The following is a 16,707-nucleotide window of genomic DNA, read 5'->3' as shown; positions in this document are numbered from 1 at the left end:
GCAAGTCAGATTCAATAAGAAATTTATATGCAGTAAACCATAACCACAAATAATCATACTAAAATTTTCCTTGAGAGTGTGATTTTTGAAGATACAGGGAAAAGAGAGTTTAATGGCTTATACCATTTTTAATCCTTTCAGATCCCGTTCCTAGGCAGGTTAAGGTATTTAAAACAGCCTCTTATCATTAAAAGCTTAGAAAGCTAAAAGCAGACTGATATTAGACTACCATATCATTGTAGATATTACTGCATAATCTTTCTGCCTGAAATGATTCTATCCAGCTTTCCCTTCCTGTATCAAAGTGACATCTTTAGTTCCACTACAAATCTCCAACAAGTTCCAGAAAGCTGTTGTGCACACATCTGAAGACAGATTTTGAAGACTATTTTTAGAACGTGTACAGGGGTGAGCCAGGGGCAGGGGGGAGGAGGAAAAAGATTTTTAAAAAAGAAGAAAAAAAGAAAAAAAAAATAGGATTTTTTCAGTAAAAGGCAATTTGATTAAAGTGAAGATGCTAAACCCACCCCCACCCTAGCTTAGTATCATTAGCCTGAGGAACTCTGAGTGAACTTCAGAAGGTCTGAAGCTTGCTCAGAAAGTTATTTACTCCCCCTAATGATAAAATTATGAAAATATGATTCAAAGTTCTGAAGGAAAAAAAGGAACTGGGTGAGACGAATCAGTAGCTGGAATTTTGGCAGAAAGCTGTGTGCCTGGAGAGGCTTGTTTAGCTGTGAAAGTGCATTCTGTTTCAGAAAGAAGCTGCTTTGATTTGGAGCAAAAAGTCCAGAGGGCTGCACCAAGGTATCTCTCATTATCTCTATGCAAAGTAGTCAAAGAAACATTGAAGACACAGGATAGACACATCTACTTCTTCCAGGGAACTAGCAACAAGCTGGGCAGAGCAGCCTAACAATTGCTCTCTGGTTCCCTCAAATGAGCCCTGAGCACATTTGGAAGCGGCAGTTTTCTTGTTTTTCTCCTCTTGCATTGCATTTGATTTGCTGTAAGGTATCTTTTATGTCCTTTAACTACCAAGTCACAGCAGAATGCCTTCATGATTTCCACATCAGTGTAATTTTGATTTGTAATCAGTAGAAGTTGTTTTTTAACCCAGAGATCCTGTCTGAAATGCAGTTTAAATCCTGCCATAGATTGCAAAATGTGTCTTTCTAAAAATATTTGCAGCTATGGCATGTTGAACAGGTTGACCACACACTAATTACAAATAATGCCATCCATGAAAATACATGCTTTGATGAACTGGCATAATGTGCAATGGGATCAGGCTAGGAAGGCAGGCAGGAAGAGGGACCACAAACAAAACTGAAAAAGCTTTGAACTGCAAAGTGTCACTACAGTGCTGCATATAATTCCACTGATAGAAACCAGGTATATGAGTCAACAAAACTTCTCTGTACCCTTAAGAAAGCAGACATAGATTTAGACAGAGGTAAGAGCTGTTAGGATTTCCTGCCCTCTTTCTCACATCCCATTACTAGTAGCTAGTGTGAGGCAAATCAAATGATGTAACTGGGACTGCAAACTTGCAGCTCCTCTCCCACATCATTAGATGAACCCTTTTTTCACTCCCCCCCACTTCATGCTGGCTCAAGCTAGGCAGTAATTTCTTATATCTTCCCTTATCTCTTTTCTGTTAAAATACAGGTGTACCCCTTAAATTGTTCAGTGCTGAATAAACTTTTACCTTCCCTGTCCAGAGAAAGCAAATACCCAAATACCTTCATTGCCTTCATTTTACTGAAAGATTGCAAACATGGCAAATCTAAATCTAAACCATAAAGTCCAAATGCCCAGACAGACAGTATTAAATTCCTGTGGTTTGCTACACTTACTGATATTATTGCTATCTTCCCCCTAAATCAAAGAATCATAGAATAGTTAGGGTTGGAAAGGACCTCAAGATCATCTAGTTCCAACCCCCTGCCATGGGCAGGGACACCTTACACTAAATCATATCACCCAAGGCCTCATCCAACCTGGTCTTGAACACCGCCAGGGATGGAGCATTCACAGCTTCCCTGGGCAACCTATTCCAGTGCCTCACCACCCTAACAGGAAAGAATTTCCTCCTTATGTCCAATCTAAACATCCCCTGTTTAAGTTTTAACCTGTTACCCCTTGTCCTTTCACTACAGTCTCTAACGAAGAGTCCCTCCCCAGCATCCTCAGATACTGGAAGGCTGCTATGAGGTCTCCACGCAGCCTTCTCTTCTCCGGGCTGAACAGCCCCAACTTCCTCAGCCTGTCTTCATACACTCCAAGAATGCTGACATCTAATATTTCCCTGAGGAATATTTATTAACTTTGTAGCACCCTGAAAAAATGCGTGTGTCAGAGCTCCTTTGTAACCATTAAACATAAAGGACAATAGCTTAGTATTGATGCCTACATTGTGATGGCAGCAAGAGAGATCTTGAAATGGTCCAAGAGTTCTGGATCTAAATGCTACAAAAGGCATGGGATTCTCTACCATTGAACTTATGCAAGGGATTGTTTTGTTTCTATTTTATACTTGCTAAAATTATTGTATAAAACCACAAATAACACTAAGTTTGTAAATTAAGACACTGAAACCTGAAGAAATACCTGAATGGATTTTAAGACTAGAAGGCACCTTATGACCACCTAGGTTTGACTTCTGTATAGCACAGGACATGATACTTCATCTGACTATTCTTATATTACATAACATCTGGGTAAGCAATATATATGAAATCTGATTTTTATTTAAAGACTTCAAAAGCTGTAATCTATCACCTCCCTTATTCCAGTGAGCAGAAATTTTCCCACTTTAAAGTGATGTGTTTCTATGCAGATGTTTTTCTTTATTTCCTGGGCACTGGTTTTCACTACAGTATTGTTTGATAATGTTAGGAGCCTGGGAGAAACCAGGATCAAGTCATGTTTTAACCTTCTCTTTGGTGAGCTTCTTAAATTGCCTCACTGTGGAGCAGATTTCCAGACATATATATATATATATATATTTCACTTCTTTCCTAAACCATTTCCAATTTTTCAAAGTAAAATTATTCTTTCTTGTGCATAGGAATTGTGACATTATCTTCAACTACTTATCCCATTTATCCCTGTTGCACTGAACTGGCAGCCAGCAGGCTAACAGCTCTCATCTCTTCTCTTTCCCTGATTGCTTCAATCTGATGTTTACACTAGAAGGATTTTAAAATGGAACAAAATGTCATACTCTTTCAGCTTGCTTTCCCCTGTTTTCTCTGAGAAAAACTGCCTATTTTACCCCTAGGAGTAATGAGAAAAAATAGGAATTCTTTATGTTTTAGAATGTATCTCCTTCCCTGATTTCCATCAGTGGATAGACAGATCTTTTGTGTGCATTTCAGGCTTGCAAGTTTAGTTTAACACTGATGCCTGTATAACTAGGATCTTAAAAAGGTTTACACTGCGCAGTAAGGAATCCTTCAGAACTCCCATAATCCTCAGATGCAGAACCTGCTACGGTGTAGCTGTATTAACAAGACACTCCTGGTCTGAGCTAATTAGCTGTGCTGAGGGGTAAGGCTGAGAAACCTGAACAGAGAACCACATACATATGAATATATTGCTTCTGCACAATACATATAACAGTAACACACTGTATGGCACAGGCACACCTATAGTGCTTCAAACCCATGCCTAGCTTTGCAAAGAGAGAGCTCCGCTCTTGCTGGCTTTCAAACCCAATTGTCAAACAAAGCTGAAGGACTACACAGAGAATACATTTCCATCTGTCAAAAGGAAGATGCTTGTTTTATGTTAAATGGTGTGCTCAAGAGGAAATGACCCTTCTTCCCCATTCTTATGATACCTGTTAGCTTTTTCAGACTATGCTATGGACTTGGGTCATAACAGCCTTCTGGTAGGTAATGCAGCTAGGATGAGTACCCAACAAAACAGTCTCAAGGTTATATAAATAGTTATTTGTTGCAATTTGCCATTCAAGGAAGTGTTGCAACATTCTTAACTCTCTGGTAATTCTATGGCTACAGTAAAGAGCTTGTATAGGTATAAAAGAACCAATTGCATCCCTGTTGTAAGACTGAAAAATCTGGGGAAAAATACTGTTTCTGAGAAAAAGGGTTTAATGATGCATTGACACATCATACATCTAAAGCTATTAAAAAAAAAAATAAGAAAAGGAAAAGAAAGGTGGATATGTGCCTAATGTTTTCTTTTGTATCATATGTTTGGGACTCCAGAAAGCTGTATAGTAACATATTCAATATTTGATTTGAAAATCACATATGCAAAAAATAATGAAAAATATTCAAAATTAATTGCTCATGCTTTATGAACAAAGGGTAGTTTGCATGTGCACCTTGGGGCCCAACTTCTTAAACGCTAATTAATGTCCCTTTTGAGGACTACATATAAATATGTGCTTAAGGAACTGCTTCCACTGAGAGCAATGGGACTACGACTTATGCTTAAAGTTAATCTTGGACAACTGTCTCAAACAGGGATTCTTTTGTGAATGACAGCCTAACACTGAGATGAGTCCAGTGACTAGTAACTACTCTTGGTTTGCAGTCATGAGAATCAGGCCCTTAATCTGAATTGCCCTGAACCTTGCAAAAATAGCAACTGGATGTGCAAATCAGAAGCACAGAAGTGATCAGTCAGAATAAATGAATTCTAAAAATACAGATTTACTGGAGGGGGGGGGGGGAAGGAAAGAGACAAATAAAAGGATTTCTGCTATTAGCACCCAGTAGTGAAAAATGCCCAATTCTATCAGTCAGTGCAATCAGACCTGCCTTCCTTACACAGTTCCCTAAGATAGACTGCACTGTCCTCACTCCCCACTGCACCTACATATTGCAGTCTATAAGTCTGCAACACTTGCAAGTCTTTAAAATGACTCTTTTTAGTCATTCTCCCAAATACGTTGCTCTTAACCCTGAAAAAGGTTCATGCTTGAACTCTGAAGGTTTATTTGGCAGGATTTACTTTTGATTTCAAATAAATGTACATTCTGGGGACTTCCAGGATATTGTGTCTGTCAAGGAACGGAAACATAACAGATGCCATCAGCCTACTGGCAAAGAGAAGAGGTTCTGTCAAAACAGCATATTTATTTGGAATTAAGAATTCAATTTTAAATCTTGTTTTTTGACAACACTCATATCTTTGGCATTTACATTTCCAATGTTTATACTACTGTCTTAAGAACACTTAAGTAGAACCTTTATTTCCAAATAAGCTTTCATAACTTGGCAGGCTTATGCTCACTTTATAAATATATGAACTTTAAATCCTTTTCCATATAAACATATGTAATATTTCCTACCAAAAGTGTGTGACAGCCAAGAAGTTCAGTTATTCTCAATCTATAAATTTGTGAAAGACAGCTCATCCAAAATAATGCATCAGCCCAGGCATAATTACAAATATACATTTCCCATAAAGGCAAATAAATAAATACCGTCCAAGTATGAAATAGCAGCAACTTGCCAGGAAAATTATACTGTATGTTAAAATATTCCATAGGTTCATTGGAACAGAGCTGTGGTGAAAAATAACAGGAGACCTTTTCCTCCTAAGAGTGTCCACAGTTCTCTGCTGAGCTGGAAATTAGCAAAAAATGAGGGGGAGACAGACACCCCAAGTTGTCCTCTTTGCTGGTATGCACACAACAGTAGGGAGGAGGTTGCCAGGGAGGTTCTTCTTGTCAGCAAGCATCTGTGGAATGGTCCAAAGGTGTGCAACACTGATGTAAGCACCTTGCCTTCTGCTCTGAAACCCAGAACGGAAACAGAATGAAAAAAAACCACAATACAAAGAAGTGTATTTTTCCAACAGATGCCCTCACTACACGGTGCCACATGAAGAGCCCACTGACTGCATGGGGGTGACTGCAGAAGCAGATGCTATTCACTGAGAATGAGCACAGTGCTGGTTTAGCCCATATTTCTTTACTGTGAGGGTGACGAAACACTGGCACAGGTTGCCCAGAGAAGCTGCAGCTGCGCCATCCCTGGCAGTGTTCAAGGCCAGGTTGGATGGGGCTTGAAGCAACCCAGTCTAGTGGAACATGTCCCTGCCTATGGCAGCGGGTTGGAACTGGATGATCTTCAAGGTCCCTTCTATGACTCTGTGATTCTATTACTTAACATTTTGGATCAGTCAGCAGCAAAAGATTAGGATCAGGCCTGAGCATTGGTTTAAGTATGCTGTTCACGGCTCCCACTGGCTGTCAGCATGGCTGCTGCAGGGATGCTGCTTTGGAAGAAATGACCCTTGGCTGCCTGTGAGGGAACCAGGCTCACACCACACCTGACTCATCTGGCCATGACAAAGCTGGGAGCCTGCTAAAGCACACAATGTCCTCACAAGAGTCTTCTCTGGATTTTGGCTTGAGCCTGGTTGTGCTGGTGAACCCAATGAACAGGGATGGATTTTCTTAGAAAGCTTCCAATTGAAATAGCATAACATGGACTCACACTGAAACTAAGCACAATTTAAGACCATGTAAAATTAAATTCTACTGGTGAGTCTACTACAGTGTTAAAAGGCATTAGATTCTAACAAAAGCTTTAGCTAGGCTGTTGTCTTACATGCCTTGCTCCCAAAGTGGAATATCCAAAGTTTCTTTAGGTATTTGGCTAGTCAGGGAGAAAGGCTTTGCTCCTCCAGAGGAAACACTCCCTGCTCTCAGTATCCAGAGTTCTGAATCTTCACCTCAAATCAGTGAAGGAACCACATTTAAAAAACTCACTGAGAGTTTAAAAATTAAACTTGAAAACTGCCTTGAGAGGACTTCATGGGTTTACATCTTAAGTCTCACCTCAACAGCAAGTGCCTGTTTTGCTCAGCCTGAATGCATTCAAACCCCTATCCCCATTTCTCAGGAGTGCTCACCGAACATCTCACTAAGGTTAAGCTGGGAGGCCCTCTTCTGTCGAAATAAAGCACGTGTGATTTACCATACAGAAGAGTACATAAAGCAGAGCAGGTCTGCACATTACTGATTAGGGTGGTCGGCTACAAGCCCTGAATTCTGCTGTCACCTTGTCAGACCATTACTTCCAGGTTTGGGTGTCAGGGGTTCTTTCCTCCATGAGTACCTAAGCAAACCTGAAAGCAGAAGCAGACTACTGAAAAAATACCAGCATTACCCAGTGCCACCTCCCTCTCTGGCAGCTGTAGGACAGCTCAGCTTCAACCCAGTCTTCTTTCCTGTTCTCAGCCACACAACTACCTTGCTAAAGCACTTGCTGATACTGCAGGTTTGCATCTCCTCCAGCTGGGAAGGGAATCAGCCACTTCCCAATGCGGTCTTCTGGCCATTACACAAAATAAGGGCTGTCACCCACCTCCATCTGAAAAAAGACTATGAATGTGTTGAGGAGATCAGAGAGCTGAAACATGTATTTTTACAGGTATTCTCATCACATCACACAGATTGGAACCCTCAAGACTGTGCTGCGCAGAGGCTGGCTCCTGGCACTGTTCAGGATGGAGCTGGAGACTTTTGAAGTGAGACAGGTCAGCCCAGTGCACCACACTGGGGAATGGGGAAACCTCTCCACATTAGCTGAAAATTCCATTTCAGACTTAAGTTTTTTTTTTCTTTCACTCTCAGAAGTAAAGATTTAACCCCAAACACTCAGATTTGTTACCTCCTCTTTCCTGACTTTGCTGAAAATCAGTATTACCTCCATTTAAGGGAGTTACATCACTACTAACCTGGAGCTTTTATACAAAGCTGTTCATAGAAAGCAACTCACTGTTTAAAGGTTTTGCTTATTACCTTTTTTTATACTTCCTAGCTAGAAAGAGACTGGATAGAATTTTTTTCATCACTGTTGCAAGGATAACCATAGAATCATAGAATAGTTAGGATTGGAAAGGACCTTAAGATGATCTAGTTCCGACCCCCCTGCCATAGGCAGGGATACCTCACGCTAAACCATGTCACCCAAGGCTCTGTCCAACCTGGCCTTGAACACCGCCAGGGATGGACCATTCACAACTTCCTTGGGCAACCCATTCCAGTGCCTCACCACCCTAACAGGAAAGAATTTCTTCATTATATCCAATTTAAATTTCACCAATTTAAACAACTTTTAACCCGTTACCCCTTGTCCTGTCACGACAGTCCCTAATGAATAGTCCCTCCCCAGCATCCTTAAAGGTCCCCTTCAGATACTGGAAGGCTGCTATGAGGTCCCCACACAGCCTTCTCTTCTCCAGGCTCAACAGCCCCAACTTTCTCAGCCTATCCTCATACGGGAGGTGCTCCAGCCCCCTGATCATCCTTGTGGCCCTCCTCTGGACTTGTTCCAACAGTTCCGTGTCCTTTACATGTTGAGGACACCAGAACTGCACACAATACTCCAAGTGAGGTCTCACGAGAGCAGAGTAGAGGGGCAGGATCACCTCCTTCGACCTGCTGGTCACGCTCCTTTTGATGCAGCCCAGGATACGGTTGGCTTTCTGGGCTGCGAGCACACACTGAAGCCAGCTCATGTTCATTTCCTCATCAACCAACACCCCCACGTCCTTCTCCGCAGGGCTGCTCTGAATCTCTTCTCTGCCCAACCTGTAGCTGTGACTGGGATTGCTCCGACCCAGGTGTAGGACCTTGCACTTGGCATGGTTAAACTTCATAAGGTTGGCATCAGCCCACCTCACAAGTGTGTCAAGGTCCTTCTGGATGGCATTCCTTCCCTCCAGCGTATCAACCGAACCACACAGCTTGGTGTCATCGGCAAACTTGCTGAGGGTGCACTCAATCCCACTGTCCATGTCACTGACAAAGATGAACAAGACCGGTCCCAACACCAATCCCTGAGGGACACCACTCATTACTGGTCTCCAGACGGACATTGAGCCATTGACCACAACTCTTTGTGTGTGGCCATCCAGCCACTTATTTATCCACCGAGTGGTCCACCTGTCAAATTGATGAAAATGGGGGTTATATTTCCCTCTCTGCAGTCGTTGGGAACTTCACCTGACTGCCATGATTTTTCAAATATGATGGACAGTGGCTTAGCAACTTCATTCACCAGCTCCTTCAGGACCCGCAGATGGATTTCCTCAGGTCCCATGGACTTGTGTACGTTCAGGTTTTTAAGATGATCTTGAACCAGATCCTCTCCTACAGTGGGCCTAGGGTCTTCATTCTCACAGTCCCTGCGTCTGCCTTCCAAGGCTTGTGTGGTGTGGTCATAACCTTTGCCAGTGAAGACCGAGGCAAAGAAGTCATTGAGAACCTCAGCTTTCTCCAAATCCTGTGTAGCTAGTTCTCCCAATAGGTTCCGGAGGGGGCCTAAGTTGCTAGTCTTGTTTTTTATTCACTAAGTACCTATAGAATCCCTTGATGTTATCCTTAACATCCCCAGCCAAGTTTAATTCTAACTGGGCCTTAGAAGCTAGTTTTCTCAAAAATTTTGTGTCCTATTGTTGCTGTAGCATTACCTCAATCTTTGCATGCAGATAAAAGTATGAATCCTCACACTGACTTTAGCAGACAGTTTTTCAAGTCTGAATTCTGCTTGCCTAAATGTAACTGTGTCCCACATTTTGGGCTACTGGAAAGAAAAGACCTCACTGTGTAGATTTAAAAGCAGTACAACTACTATGCTCATTGTGGCAAAGTATGAATATTTTGATTACTCATAGGGTCTTTTCATAGTGAGACAAACTACCTCTCTTTAATAGTAACAATGGAGCTGTAGTTCAGTCTCTCCTATTGATGAGTACATATGTAATCACCTGCAAATGCTGAAAAGGGAGACAAATCATTGCTTTTGTGTGAGGAACACTGAAAGATGGGGTTTATATTTTATTCAATAAAAGATAACCAAACATATATGTCATGCTTCTGGCTCAGTAGCTGAAATAACACCATGCAAGAATAATATAATAATTTAAAAAGTGTATTTTGTTTAGTAATGTCAAAGTACTTACTGAGTAAGAATTAATGCTTACAACATCTGCATGAGGTTGATATTATAGTACCAAACTGATATGTAATTTGAAGTCAAGATAAATACAGCCAACCTGATGGGTTCAAAATCTGAAACTCAGCCACCCTCAGGGCCCTGAGCACACTCCCTCCCTCTTGATGGTTTGGCTGCTTGAGCTAAGACCCAACCTGGACAAGCAGTTGTCAACCACTGAAACAGCTATAAAGAAAGAGCTCGCTGAGAAAAAGCTGGAAGAAGCCCCACCAGGAACTCTCACCTTGGGAGATAACATTTAAGTGAAGGCTCAACCTTGGTCCTGGTGCAAGGCCACATGTGTTTGGCCTCAAGTCTCTCTGACTGTGACTCTGACCCTGACCCAGCAAATTCTAGGCATGACCTCAGATTTGCCTCATTTCTACAGACCTGTTGGGCTCCTAGTGGACCTCAGCTGACCCTGGTTATGATCATGGACATGCTTTGCTCTACTGGCTTGGGTCTTTTTGGACAGTACCCTTGCTGCACCCTGACAGTCGCTAGCAGGACCAACTAAATGAACCAAACATCTGATTTTAGCTGCTGGGCAACATGCCTTACCAATGCATTTACACACATTTCAACATAAAAGTAGACTTACAAAAATGGTTTAGGAAACCAACACATAAATAATCATAATTTTAAAAGAAAAAATCGTATTTTCAGAATGTTAGGTGTCTAAGAAACTTTTTTTTTTTTTATGGCAACAGCAAAAGCATTTTAACTGTAGTAATATAAGGCTTCTTATCACTACAGTAAGAACTTCCAGCATGCTTTGCCACATTGATTCAACAGGGCTATTACACCCTTTAGCTTATTAATAAAAAAAAAAATAAAAAAAAGTCACATACCATGAGCCTCTCACTAATCTCAAATAATGCCATAATAATAGTAGCCACCCCCAAAAGGAATGATTATTAGTTGACTTTGCAGATAGAATACTCAAAGGGCTGTTCAGCCTGGAGAAGAGAAGGCTGCGTGGGGACCTCACAGCAGCCTTCCAGTATCTGAAGGGAGGCTATAAGGATGCTGGGGAGGGACTATTCATTAGGGACTATAGTGATAGGACAAGGGGTAATGGGTTAAAACTTAAACAGGGGATGTTTAGATTGGATATAAGGAAGAAGTTCTTTACTGTGAGGGTGGTGAGGCACTGGAATGGGCTGCCCAGGAAAGTTGTGAATGCTCCATCCCTGGCGGTGTTCAAGGCCAGGTTGAAAGAAGCCTTGGGTGATATGGTTTAGTGTAAGGTGTCCCTGCCTATGGCAGGGGGGTTGGAATTTGATAATCTTAAGGTCCTTTCCAACCCTAACTGATTCTATGATTCTAAGCTGCATGTTTAACTGACGCATTTCAGGAAACCAGATCATTTTCTTTCAGCATATTTGAGCTCTTTTATTGGTGGGAGCACTGGCGAATATCACAAATAGCTAGAGATATTTACAAGAAATTAATTCAATTAAATAAAACAAAACCAAATATTTTTAAACCCATGCAAAACATGCTAATATAGATGTCTGCAAAGTGTAAATGTTGATAATGTCTGTGTGGTAAATGCAAATTATCCTAATTGCACAATTCAATCAAGCTATCTCTAGATTCAAATTCATCCTTAAAACATGTATGTGCTCTTTAAATTCTTTTACCATTAGCTCATTAAGCTCCAAATATAAACTTATATAAATAAATACACTTTGCATTTCAACTCCCAACTCACGTCTCCTCTCCCAAATATAGCTAATATGCACAGTCCTTATCCTTGCTAAAATGCATGCAATTAAGAAATAACCTGTGGGAAGTTACACTGGTTTCAATACAAGTTCTCATTTATATGTCTTATAAGACTTATAAGAACATATAAGGGGAATACAGGGTCTGTGTATAGACTATATGCAAGACCAGCATTCAGCACAAGTAGTTACAATGACTGCTCTGTGCCCTGATGTCCTGGTCTCAACACCTCTCCTCCTCACATGCTCCACAGTAAGTGTGCCTTGGGGAGATTTCAGAGTGCTGGATGAGCCCAGGAGACCTGTTCACTGGTGAGAAAATAATTTAAACTAATTCAAAATCTTTCTGGCTTGCTCTCTTTGTCAAAGGCCAGCCTAGCCTGTGCAGATACACTGCATGTAGAAATACTTAAAAATCCAGCCCTTGCCATTCCTTTGACATGCAGTTATCTAATAGCATGAGCTATTGAAAACAGATGGAAGTCCATTTTCAGAGTAAAGTGATCTGTGTGCCCAGGTGTTGAAGAGCTGACATTTAAAATGCTGCAAGTGGAGGCTGGCAATGTGACATTTCTGAATTCCCTTTAGCACATGATCATTAGCAAATATCACAATGCAGCGTTGAGAGTTGCAATTGGAGGGTCACATTATTTTTGGAGCACAGAATGGTTTGAAAAAGCCAATTTCAATTTGCCAAGTACTGATGCAAGACCCTTTTGTGCTGAGTAAACATGTTAGTTACACTCTGCCTCATCCACCATAAACTATGCAATCTGAAATATCTGCTGAGTAGCAGTACAACAAACATCATTAACTAAATATCAGTGAACCAACAGTAACCACATAGTGGCACCTAGGACATTTATTTCCTGATTCATGTTCAGATGAATACTGCAGAACTCAGCAACCAGTGTTGCAATTTTTGGTGAAAGGTGGTTGCTACTTTATGAATAAAAACCATAGCAGCATTAATGTTCAACAACTGTTTAACTGAAAAGCAGCATCCTGTTCAACATCTTCATTCATGATCTGAATGATAGGGCACAGTGTAACCTCAGCAAGTCTGCACATAACAGAAGAGGAAAAAGAGTTGGGTTGAGCTGCCATTCATAGGGACCTTGATTGTCTCTAGAAATGGGCTGACAGGAACCTCACAAAGTTGAAAATGGAGAAATTCAAAGTCCTGCATCTGTGGAGAAACAATCCCATGCACCAGTACATGCTGGGGTACACCCAGATTCAAAGCAGCTCAGCAGAAAATGACCTGGTGGTCCTGGTGAACATCAAACAATGTGTCCTCGCTGCAAATAAGGCAAATGGTATCATCAGTTACATTAGACAACGTACTGACAGCAGGCTGAGGGACGTGATCCTTCCTTTCTACTCACCACTGGTGAGGCCATACCTGGAGTACAGCTAACAACCACCGGTCTCTGGAGAAGTCTCTGTCCATGATAAATTGACACACTGGAGCCATAGTCTCCGTCTGTCTCTGAAGCAGGAGTATAGCGATGTGTATCCTATACTATCTCATCTTGCATCTAGAGAGTACCTTCTAAGCAGTCCCTGAGGTATCTGGAATGCTTCTGCTGATGGCTGCCTTGTAGATGTATAAATAAAGAGTTTATCAAACCATAAGACAAATTGAGGGCTGCTGCAGAGCACAGACATACCTGTTCTGCTTTCTTCAGCTTTTACTAGTATGAACTCTGATTTAAAGAGTGCCATGGCCTGTTTGTGTCACTGCCAAGTATTTATTCTTCTGTAATAAATCTATCATTTAATCTAGAATCACAGAATCATTTAAGGCAAATGGGACCTTTGGAGGCCATCTGGTCCACATCATTATTGTAATATTTCAAGGAACAGGGATCCCACAGCTTCTCCAAGCAACCTGTTCTAATATTTGATCACCCTAACTGTAAAGAAACCTTTCCTTCTATCCAGTAAGAATTTCCCCTGTTAAAACTTGAACCCATTGCCTCTTTCTTTCACTGTACACTGCCAGGAAGACTACAGGTCCATCGTCTCCATAGGTAATCATTAGGTTGTTGAACACAGACAATTAATTCCACTGTTGGCTTCTCTTCTCCAGACCAAAAAACCCCAACTCTCAGAGTCTCTTCATTGCATAGTTGTAAGCGGCGAGGAGAAGCAAGACAGGCCAACCCAATATGGGCAATAAGCAAACTTCTACTTTATTTGTGGCGCACTTCGCTTATATCTGCGTGGTGTTTAGCCACACCTACTAGTCAGAACAGTATTGGTTAGTTCTACACAGCTTCCATCCGGTACCCGGTTACCTGTGAGGCCTACACCTTGCTTTGCTCGCACAAGGCCTCTAAAGATCCATGGCCTTGCTCTTGGAGCTGTTCTGCAACACATAGTCATTGTGCTTTTGTTTCCCTGTGTCAAATACAGCACAGCAACATATGTCCGTCGCTCACTGAAGATACTGAAGTAATGTTTCATTAACCGTATTTATTGATGGTGCAAACCTGACTAAGTGGGACTCAACTGTATTGACTAGCCCAAGTGCTCAAGGATTGCTACCATGTGTAGTAAAAGCAGAAACCATTTCTAAAGGCCCAATCCAGAATGTATTGAAATCAGAGTAAAAACTCTTGGCTTTTAGTCAAGACACTCCTGTTTTCAGATCCTTTACAACTTTTTTTCACAATGGCACAGAAAAAGAAGAGTTCTCCGCACTCAACTTGGTACTTTTTAATAGGTCCGAGAAACACTTGAAAAGAGTTCCACTGCATTATGCACAAATGAGAATTAAAGTACATTATTCCTCATATATAGAACAGATTTACTTTCATTACACATTGTCTTCAGATCCCTCTGCAGATTTCTAACAGAAGGAGACCCAGTGCACCATTATACCTTTTTACTCTACAGGAAGCTAATAACTACATCCATTTCCCTAGCTGCAATTGTTTCATGAAGATGCCACTCATATTTGATGTCTTTTGTGCATTTAAAAATTACAGAAATACTTGCTGACTATATGTATCAATATAGGTCAACTCATGAAGTCCACCTCTAGAGCAAATGGGACCATAGCAGGCATTACACCCTCCCTCCATCACACACAAGGGACTTCTTCTATAGCTATTTGGTGCATAAGTGACTGCCATCCTATGTACAAGCCAGTAGTGGCAGAGCTGGCAGCATACTATCTGTTGGACCAGAGTGGAAACTTAGAGCACTGTATTGTACAGGTGGCAACCAAGGGCTACACTTCTAGCAAACAGATACCTTTGCTTAGTGAATGGGTATGATGTGGAAGCCAAATCAGAGTGCCTCTCTGATGGAGCAAGCATGCTGCACTGGTCTTTACTCAGACGAATTCCTTTGGCTTCAGCTGAAATTTGCTTAAGTAAAGACTAAAAAATACCTTGGGATTTGACTATTGCAACTCATTTGCTTTCAAGAAGATGGTGATGGTAAAAATAACGATGAGAACTTTGTGATTAATGTCACACAAAAATTTACATATAGAACAATACTGCACTTCAGAAATTTCTCATGCTCTTAACGGATTTGGGCAAGTGAAAAGAGAATCTGAAATGAGAGCAGGAGAGCAGGCTTTTGCCCACAGTGCCTTTTTTTTTTTACTACTTTCACCACCTAGGGAACATTAAAATGGTACTTTTGTCATGACTTTCACAGAAGTGTCCCTGCTTCTCATGTTTTGTTTTGCTTTGGTTGTTGTGTGAATCGTTGTTTTGGGGGTTTTTATTGATTTTTCTTTTTACTATAACCGTGACTTCTGTTATCTTGGGATTTTAGCATGTAGGTGGATGGATGTGACAGTAAGCAGTTGAATCAGTTCAATGAGAACTCTGTGAGCTGCCAAACTAAACCATGAACCCAGCAGGAATTTAAGCAAGAACAGAAAATTTCCTCTTTAAACTAGGACAACCTAGCAATTGTCTAAAAATAATGCTACATCTGTTCTTCAGCCCTATCACTCAGAGGTATCATTCAGGCACCAAGTGATAAGTAGCACTGAATCACTCAGAGGTGACAGACACTCAAATAGTTTCATGATAAGAGCTACTATAGCCATAGTACATTGGAGACTGCAGGTGTATTTGCTTCAGCACTTAAACCCGCTGTACTCAAATGCAAAAGTGGCATCCAGCTCTTCAGTACCCACTCAGAATAATGAATACTACCCTTCATTTTTCTGAAGGTAGATGAGACTGCTACTGATAGGCTCTTCTAAGAAATTAATCACATTAAAGGGTTTTTTGAAGTAGTATATGCTGCATAAGAAGGGTAGCAGAAAAATAGTAAATCTGGAATTGTTTTACACTGATGACATTATTTTTATGCTCATCTTCAAGCAGAGATTGAGAAAGAATTCATCTAGAAGAATTCATCATTTAGGCAGATTTTCATATACCATATACTAATTAAAAACAACTAAAAGCTTATCTTTGAGTTAACAAAGGATATTCTGGAAAAGGAATCCAGAATTTTTTGAGAATGAACACAATAAATAGCCAAATGTTATGATGCTTACTCAGCCTCTTTGGTTTACAATATGAGAACAGAATTCCCATCAGATTTGAGGGTGGTTTTTTTTTCATTCTTGTATGCTGGAAATACAAAAGAACAATTTTTTTTTATCCAAACAAGCGCATAGTTGATACAAAGCAAGCCGTATAATCACAAGAATAAAACATACCATGTTTTTGAACCTCAAAACCAATTTGCATCTCATACCCAATACATTTGGGGTAAATGCTTCACTTTTTCTGCTCTGCAAACAGAAAAGAATATACCTTTAACTGCAGAAGAAAATACAGAAAAAAGAAAATAGAATAACATGTACCATAAATGCATTTGATAATCTAGCTCTCAAAGTCTGTAGGTGAAAAGAAAAAAAAAAAAAATCCACTTTGCTGAATTCCTCATCCTTGTTTTTAATACTTCTCAAGTGCCAACTCTCCTGAAACTCCCTTTGAAAAATC

Source organism: Pezoporus occidentalis, unplaced genomic scaffold (assembly GCF_034315485.1).
Source record: "Pezoporus occidentalis ecotype Australia unplaced genomic scaffold, CSIRO_AGI_Poc_V1 ctg103, whole genome shotgun sequence".
NCBI lineage: Eukaryota > Metazoa > Chordata > Aves > Psittaciformes > Psittacidae > Pezoporus > Pezoporus occidentalis.
This window is presented reverse-complemented; position numbering follows the sequence as displayed.